Consider the following 8,350-nt stretch of genomic DNA (forward strand, 5'->3'; position numbering starts at 1 on the left):
TCTGAAATGCTTTCACAGGCAAGGATAGAACCTTCCTCTCTTTGGACCGTCTTACCCCAGTCTGTTGGATATCGGCACGGACTTCCCCAACCACAAGTTAGGAAGCAACTTCGTCGTGGATTACCGCAATCGGATCTTCCCCAGTGTCTTGGAACTTTATTCCTCTGATGAACTGTCCTAGAGAGGTTGACTTCTTGTGCTCTTGGAGTGACCTGCCCCAGTACGAGCCTTGAAATAGCTTTGCCTCTGGTTGGCTGATCTTTGAGGGAATGCCCATGACTAACTGATCTTTAGAGAGATTGATTGAATCACGACTTGACTACTTCAGATTGACTGAATCTTGTAGAGATTTCTCGACGCAACTGCCTCTAATCGACGGGATCTTGAAGCGGTTTGTCTTGCTGCTCGACGGAGTCTTCAAACATTCTGATTGATGTGATCAAAAGAAATGGCTTGCCCCTGCTCAACAGAGGTCCCGGGCGTTCTTCACTTTTGAGATCATCAAATTCCTCAGTTCAAGTATATTATGGTAGATCCCTTGATGTCAGATGCTTACTCACGAGTAAGACAGGTTCATTTTTTGGAAATGATAATAGCAATGTCATGTTTATGCAATTTTCAAATCTAAGCAGGTTCACTAAAATTATGACATATAATGAATGCACCTATGATAACAAATGTCATATCATTATCAACACAAATTAGCAAATTGATGAGGAGTCAGTTTTGACACGATCGTTCTAACTATAGTACACCCTCGAAATGAACCTTGCTTCAATTAGGTCTTTTGAGGGTTGTAACATGGTCTGGTTCACAGTTTCAGAAAGAAAGGATGTATGGCTCGAACCTATCCTAACCCACCCACTCTTCGTGATATTCTCCAGTCCTACGTTCAGCTAGTTTGATACAAGCACTCTTCTTCCAAAAGGGATTTGGGAGTGAAAAAGTTAATGGACCCACGAGGTTTTTCGGTGTGACAATCACCCTTCTTTTGTTTGGTTTGTAGCCACACGAATTTGTTCTTGCTGAGGATTTTCTTTTGATTCCTCTTATGCAGATTTATTTTTTACGATTTCCCAATTTTTGCTGGATTAGTTCATATTTACAATCCACTGGGATACCCTAATTTTTGCCTAAGTCACTCGTTTTCAAGTTTTTGACTTAGCGGGCTTTATTTCTTTTGATTTATGATTTCTTGTTCTTTTTTTTTCTTTTTGTTGAAACAAATTGTGTGACACTTGTCTGTTTGATATGGAAGTCACAACTAACATTCATGTCATACCCGAGAGGAAGAGGTACTGAAGGAGCCTTAGCTTCTCTTAGCTGAACCAACTAATCTTTGAGCAAATGGGCTAGCAGAAGACCATACGGCATGGGAACTGGATCAAACCTTCTGGGAGGCCTCTTTGGTCCTTGTCTACCCTACTGATAGTAGTTTTGTTGTTGTGGAGCCAAAAGTTGTTGAGGAGCATAGGGTTGCTGATATTGCATTGCTGGAGGACCAGTAGGAATAGCATACGCTGGCTGATGATACAGGTTAGGTGTTACTGCTGCCACCGGATAGTATGGCATTTGGTAAACTCCAGCTCCCCCTTTAGCTATTGTGGTAGCGTTGGTCTCCTCTTCCTTCTTCTTTGGAAATCCAGAATGAGACTTCTTCGCTCCACTAGCCAAATCTGTTATATCTTGTATCTTGTCGATCTTCAAGTCGTTATCGATTCGCTCGCCGACAATGATCAAGTCTTAGAATCCCAAGGTGGTACTTCCAATTATTCTTTTGAAATAAAACCCTTGAAGGGTGTCCACGAACATGTCTATCAATTCTCTTTCAAGAAGATGGGGTTGAACCCTAGTAGCTAGATCTCTCTAACATTGAGCGTATTCTTTGAACGATTCATCCGGCTTCTGAGCAAGGCTTTGGATCTAAGTCCGATTGGGAGCCATGTCTAAATTATACTGATAATGCTTCAAGAAGGCTTCATCAAGTTCCCTCCAGGTTCGTATATGCATGCGCTCGAGCTGTATATACCATTCGAGAGAAGCTTCACTAAGGTTATCTTGGAGAAAGTGCATTAAGAGTTTCTCATCATCAGAATGAACGACCATCTTTCTGCAGAAAGCTCGAATATGGATCATTGGACAGGTGACCCCCTGATACTTTTCAAATCTTGGAACTTTGAACTTAGGAGGAATTTTCACGCTTGGCACTAAGCACATGTCGGTAGCATCTAACCCAAAGGTATCAGGACCTTCCATCGCCTTGAACATTTCCTCCATCATACGGAATCTCCTTTCGAGGTCAGCAGCAGAAGGACCAAAAACGTCATAAACTGAGTCAGCCTTTGTGGGGAAGAAAGCATCCCGATGATCGTCAATCTCAGGTTGAACTCTCCCATTGACAAGGATATTGAATGACTGAGCAGTATTTTGATATCCTGGCCCTCTTTCGGGGGGTGGTTGAGCTACAACATGTGTACCAGCTCCTCCTAGTGGATTCACTGGTATTATCACAATGGCAGGAATGGCGACGACTCTCAGATTAGCCTGACGCATTTCCTCTTGTCCCCTAGCTAGACCTTGTAGGGCTTCAACAAGCTGACCCATCTGAGCCTTCATAATGGTCATGTCTTCCCTCATTACGGGTTGGTTCTATTCCAACTGATCCATGAGCAACTTCTGATTACTGCGCGTGTAGTATGAATGTCGGGAAGTCAGCTTGACTATGGATGATTCTGGACAGAAAGGCCAAAGGGTAAGTTTTCTGGCTTTTGTCTGATGATATGCATAATGATGCATGAATATTATATTTGAATATTTTTTATGATGTATGAATGCATGAATGAGTGGATGAATGATACACAAACATGGTTCTCACGAGTCGAACACACAAGTTGGCGTAGTACCACAAGTTCGAGATACGGATGGAGGATAATATTGATTGCTTTCCATAATGGGGATCTCACTGGTCATAGTCTAGGGTTAGATAGGGACCCCAGAGTCATCGATTCATTTGGCTGTTTGGCGCTTATGGAAAAAGCTTGCCGGTCATCAACTCCCTCAAATGAGCCTCCTCTAAGTGAGATCTTCGTACCGAACCACACGAGAAAAGCTTCTCGGGGACCCGCACTATGCGACCATCGACATTGGGTTCTAGACAAGGGTCTCAAAGTCATGGACCTCCTTGACTATTTGCCGTTTACAGTAAAAGCTTGTCGGTCGACAACTCCATCAAGAAAATCTACTTTGAGTGAGATCTTCGTACCGACCCACACGAGAAAAGCTTCTCGGGGACCCACATTACGTGACCATCAATCCTAATTGGTCGAAGGTCCAATGTTCTACGAAGGTCCTTGGAGTCACGGATCCTAATGAAAACATGGATCGCTTACGCCAAAAGCTTGACGGTCGTTAACATCTCCAAAAGAATCTACTCTAGGTGAGGTTCTCGTATCGACCCTTACGAAAAAAGCTTCTCGGTGGCCTATACTACTCAACCTCTCATATCTCAAGTTTCCACTCTAGACTTGGGTAGAAAGTCTTTCCCACAAGGTTTCTTTCAATCAAAGTACTATCCACCACTACCATAGAACCATTGAACCACATAATAGATTACAAAATTTAAAGCAAAAGGCAATAAATAAGGCAAGCAATATCGAAAGGATAAGTACCCACTCACGCGAGGAAGCAACCTAGATTAGGCATGACTTGCTTAGGGAGATGTCCCCAGCAAAGTCGTCAGTTATCGCTACGCAAAAAATACAGAGTCACCATCGGTTTTTATTTATTCCAATGGAAAGGGAAAATATCGAGAAAAAAAACCAAAGAATGGTCGTCGCAACCATGAACAGGTTCGGAAGTTGGTTATGCAAGGGGAAGGTATTAGCACCCCTCACATCCATGGCCGTCCATGGGAACCATCTAGGATGTTTGCGCTTACGTGGATGTTGTTTATAGAATGTTTGCTTGCCAAGGGTTTGCAGAGTGGAGGTAGATTTTAAATTAGTGTGCTCGCCAAGGATTTGATCCTCGTGCCTACGTATGCCCACTTGTTGAAGTGAGAAATAAGAGCCTCGTAGTTCGTGGGTTTAAAAATGTTTGTGTGTTTTGTTGATTTTATTACCTTGAAGAAGGGTTTTTGATTGTGTCGCCCTACAGCTCAAACAAAAGGTTTGAATGCTTTGAATTGTTTTTAGGTTTTGAGAAAGTGTTATTGATTTCGGATTGCACTAAAGACTATGGATAAAGGTGAATACCTCGAACTATCAAGCCAAATGTCTTGTGTTCGAAGCATTCAGAACGAGTGTAGGAAAGCTCCATTCTCATCCCTTTTTTATCGTTTAAGACTCGTGACGTACAATCCTAATCTCCATTTATTGTGTTTTTTGAGTTTGATTTGGAAAAAGATTGCTTGATGTTAGATCAAGGGTTTTCTTATTGAGTTTGATTTGAAAAAAGACCGCTTGAAGTTGGATCAATGGTTTGATTATTGATTATGAAATGGTGAGGGCTCCTAATGCCTAAGGAGTAGCTATAAAGCATGTAAAAGAATACATTGGAAAGGGGAGAGGGGTACATGTAAAGTACAAGGGAATGCAGGAAATAAAAGGTCTCATTGTCAGGTAGCCCAAGAGAAAGTCGTGTGTGTGCAGTTGTGTCCTAAACTAGAAAGCACATAAAAGATTACAATTCTTCTTGAATCTTGAATGATCCATCCATGTTCGGGTTGAATATTTATCCAAGGCCTTTTGCAAGGGTCCTAATGAGAAGTCTCTAAGTCCATTCCAATGTCCTTTCCATGCTTGGGAATTGTCTTTTTGTATTTTTTTTAAGTCTTAACCCTTTTTAGTCATTTTAGAATGAGATGAAGAATGATGGAATATAAAGCAAATAAAAGCAAATAAAGTAGATGACGAAAGTTAAATGTTAGGAGCGGAAATTAAAGGTAGATACAAGAATTAAAAGAGTTAGATGTTAGAATGCGGAAATTAAAAGTTAGAAGCAAAAACTAAAGAATTAGAAGTTAGATGTTAATGTTAGGATTAATCAAAATCAAAGAGAAAATATAAGAGAATATTCAATATCAAATCTAAATCAAGCTCTAATATCAACACAAATCACACAATTATGAAATGAAGTTCTGAGATTAACACAATTAACAAAGTTAATATCAAATTGAAAATCAAAACAATTATCACAATCAAGATAAAATTTCTAAAATCAACAATATCAAAAATTTATGTCAAAAATTATCAATTAATTAATATCTAAAACATTGACAAAATTAATCTCTAAAATATTAACAAAATTAATATCTAAAATATTAACAAAATTAATTTCTAGAATCATTCTAAATCACATTAGAATTCTAATTAATCTACTACTATTAACATCAAAATTAAAACAGATGTCAAAATTAATATCAACTAAAAATCTAATAATAAAAAAGAATTATCAAAATAGAAAAATCAAATGAAGTGCACAATGGGCCTGGAACAGTTCCAAGCCCAACCGCAGGGGGTGTATGGATAGGATGAGCGGGGTATGCATTGCAAAGTGCATTGGGCCTAATTGAGATAGCTGAGCCCAAAGCAAAGGAACATGAAGCAGTGTGAAGCTCACTTCGTTCTTCCTCACACTCACTCTCGAGAATGCACCGAAGAAAAGCCGCACCGGTTCTTCACCGGCGGCGGTGATTCACAATCTCCCACGCTCTCACACCTCTGACGTCTCTCTTAACCGAAACGTAACACCTCTCCACCTACACCAAAACGGAATCTCCAACACGCGACTTCGACAGAACAATACGAGCGGCGAATGAAAGAAAGAAGCAGACTCGACCACGATTCACATCAGAACAGATGAATGGATAACACGGAAGGAAGAAATTCCTACCGGCGACGGCAACGGTGGATCGAAGCTCTTGGATCTTGAAGCTTTGCCCGATCCTACAGTTCTTTTCCTGTGTCACTAATCTCTTTCTTGAGGTCTGGATTAACGGAGGATTCGTAGGTGTCGCGCGGTGGTTGATGGTAATGCATCCAAGAACAGGTTGGTGGATTAACGGTGATGACAGAAAGTTATGAAAGACGTTCTACCAAGAGTCGAGAGAGAGGAAGAATCAATATAGTTCCCTTGTGAAATTCCATGCAATGAATTTGCGTTTTACATGGTTTTGTTTGTGTTTCAATTATGTTTGTTTACGCCTTCTTTTTCGTCGTTTTAGAGGATGCGCGTCGTTTTGGATTGTTGAGTTTTACGGTTTACGCAGCTTGGCTGGTGTTTTAAACTGCGCCATTTTATGCTTCCGCTCAGCTCATGTCATTTGGATTATTTACTGTTTATGCATGTACTCCTCTTTATTCGTTTCCGTATCGTGTTTCACTTGGCTTCGTGAAGTGCTTTTGGATTGATTTGGAATTCAAAATTGCTTGCTTGTTAGGACTTGTTGAAAGTTAGCTTTAAATGTTGGTTGCTAATGGTTTTGTTGGTTTGAAGGTTCATAGTCAAACGAAAAGGCTTATGTGTGCGCATTGGAATGGTTTGGCTTATGCAACTTGGATGCTATGGATTTGGTTTCTTGGACTTGCTTTGGTTTGAAATGGGATTTTCTTGGTGAAAGAAATTGGACATTGCTTGCATATGGAATGTTAGAGTCTTGATTATGTTGTAGTTTAAATTGAACGAGGAATGTTAGCCTATGATTGTAATGTAATTGGAAATGGAATTTGTATGAAATGTTTGGAAATTAAATGCATTTGAAATGAATGCTATAATTTTGAATTTGAATGTAGTTTGAATTGAATTTTGAAATTGTATGGAAATGTAAATGGTTAGCTTATGAAATTATAATGGAACTTAATTTATGATGAAACTTAAAAGTATTTGAAAGGAAGGTCATGGTTTTAATGAAAGTGAAATTGGCCATTTGAATCATGAAATTTGAAATTTTAATGATCATGATTTACAAAGTGAAAATGACTTAAAAAGGAAATGGATCAAAAATATGAAAATTGGACTAGGTTCAAAAGTTGGTCTGGTTGGTCCATTTGGTTGTCCGTGACATGGTCTATTTGGTGGTCTGACCAAGAAATGGACCTGGTTCATTTGATGGTCTGACTAAGAAATGGACCTGGTCATGGACCTGATTTCTTGGTCCAAATGGTGGTCTGACTAAGAAACAGACCAAGAAATGGACCAAGTCCCTTGGTCATAAAAAAATAATGAAACATGTTAGAATGAATGTAAATAGGTCTTAGGGGTCAAGGAAGGGTCAGTTGACTTTGGTCAACTGATTGACCAAATAGCCAATTGTCAACCAAAAGTCAACTATAACAAATTTGGCCAATTTTGTGGTTTTCGTATGTACATGGATAATCTTCCAAGAAATGAATGAAAATGATATCTGAATGGACTTGGTATTGATATGGTATGACTGTGGACTGATGATCTTAACAATACCATATGAATGGATGCAATTACAAGACTTGAACTAGATGAAATCCCAAGCATTTATGCATGTAGGTCAGATGAATGAGTCTTATGCACAAGGCAAGTTTAATGAATGATGAATCATGACAAAAGGTATGACAAGAACCCCTCCCCCAATGAGCTAGGGTTTAAGTCAATTCCATGATCAAAAGTCAACCTCAACTGGCACACAAGTATCAAGCATCTCTGATTAGGGCTTCATGATGCACAACCCCTAATCAAGGTCTTCAAACAAAGAATGAAGTTTTACAATCAATATCCCAACATATGGGCCCATAATTAGGATTTAGAAGATCAAGTAAATGCTCAAAAGTTAATCACAAGGTCCCATAATAGCACCGTCAATAATTAGGGTTTTGATGCCCTGATGAATGCCAAGTTGTGATCTTCTTGAATCCATGGCCCACAAATCAAGCAATTAGGGTTTTATCCCAAATGATTCCATATGATGAGTCATATCACATCCATAGGGCTTGATCCACAAGCAAAACCTATGTTGTAACAACCTGTATAATATATATCTAGAATAATATCATACAAGTGTTAATAATTGATACTGATCCAACATAAGTGCCTAATGGCATCAATATATACACATGTCCGAATATGAAAACATCAACGGAACATGTTATACAATAGTTCCTAAAAAAATATCTAAGAACTATGTGCAACATCTTCATTGCACACAACTCCATAACGGAAGATCATAATAATTGCATCCCTTGAAACATCCATAGACGGCTTCTCTTAGATTCAACCTACAAGGAATACCTGAAAGATAACAACAATAATGGGATGAGATAGTCTATCTCAGTGAGTTCTCTTATCCTATGGGTCCACTCGACTCTATAGGGTTCCTACT

General features: G+C 39.3%; 1 long non-coding RNA gene across 1 annotated transcript; it reads left to right on the forward strand.

Moving 5' to 3' along the window:
- Positions 1-5,561: 5,561 nt before the first annotated feature.
- On the forward strand, positions 5,562-6,780 carry LOC127083115 (uncharacterized). The gene is made up of 2 exons (XR_007788307.1): positions 5,562-6,048; positions 6,496-6,780. It is a non-coding gene; the product is annotated as an uncharacterized LOC127083115 (long non-coding RNA).
- Positions 6,781-8,350: the final 1,570 nt, after the last annotated feature.

The sequence above is a fragment of the Lathyrus oleraceus genome, chromosome 5 (genome assembly GCF_024323335.1).
Source record: "Lathyrus oleraceus cultivar Zhongwan6 chromosome 5, CAAS_Psat_ZW6_1.0, whole genome shotgun sequence".
Lineage (NCBI taxonomy): Eukaryota > Viridiplantae > Streptophyta > Magnoliopsida > Fabales > Fabaceae > Lathyrus > Lathyrus oleraceus.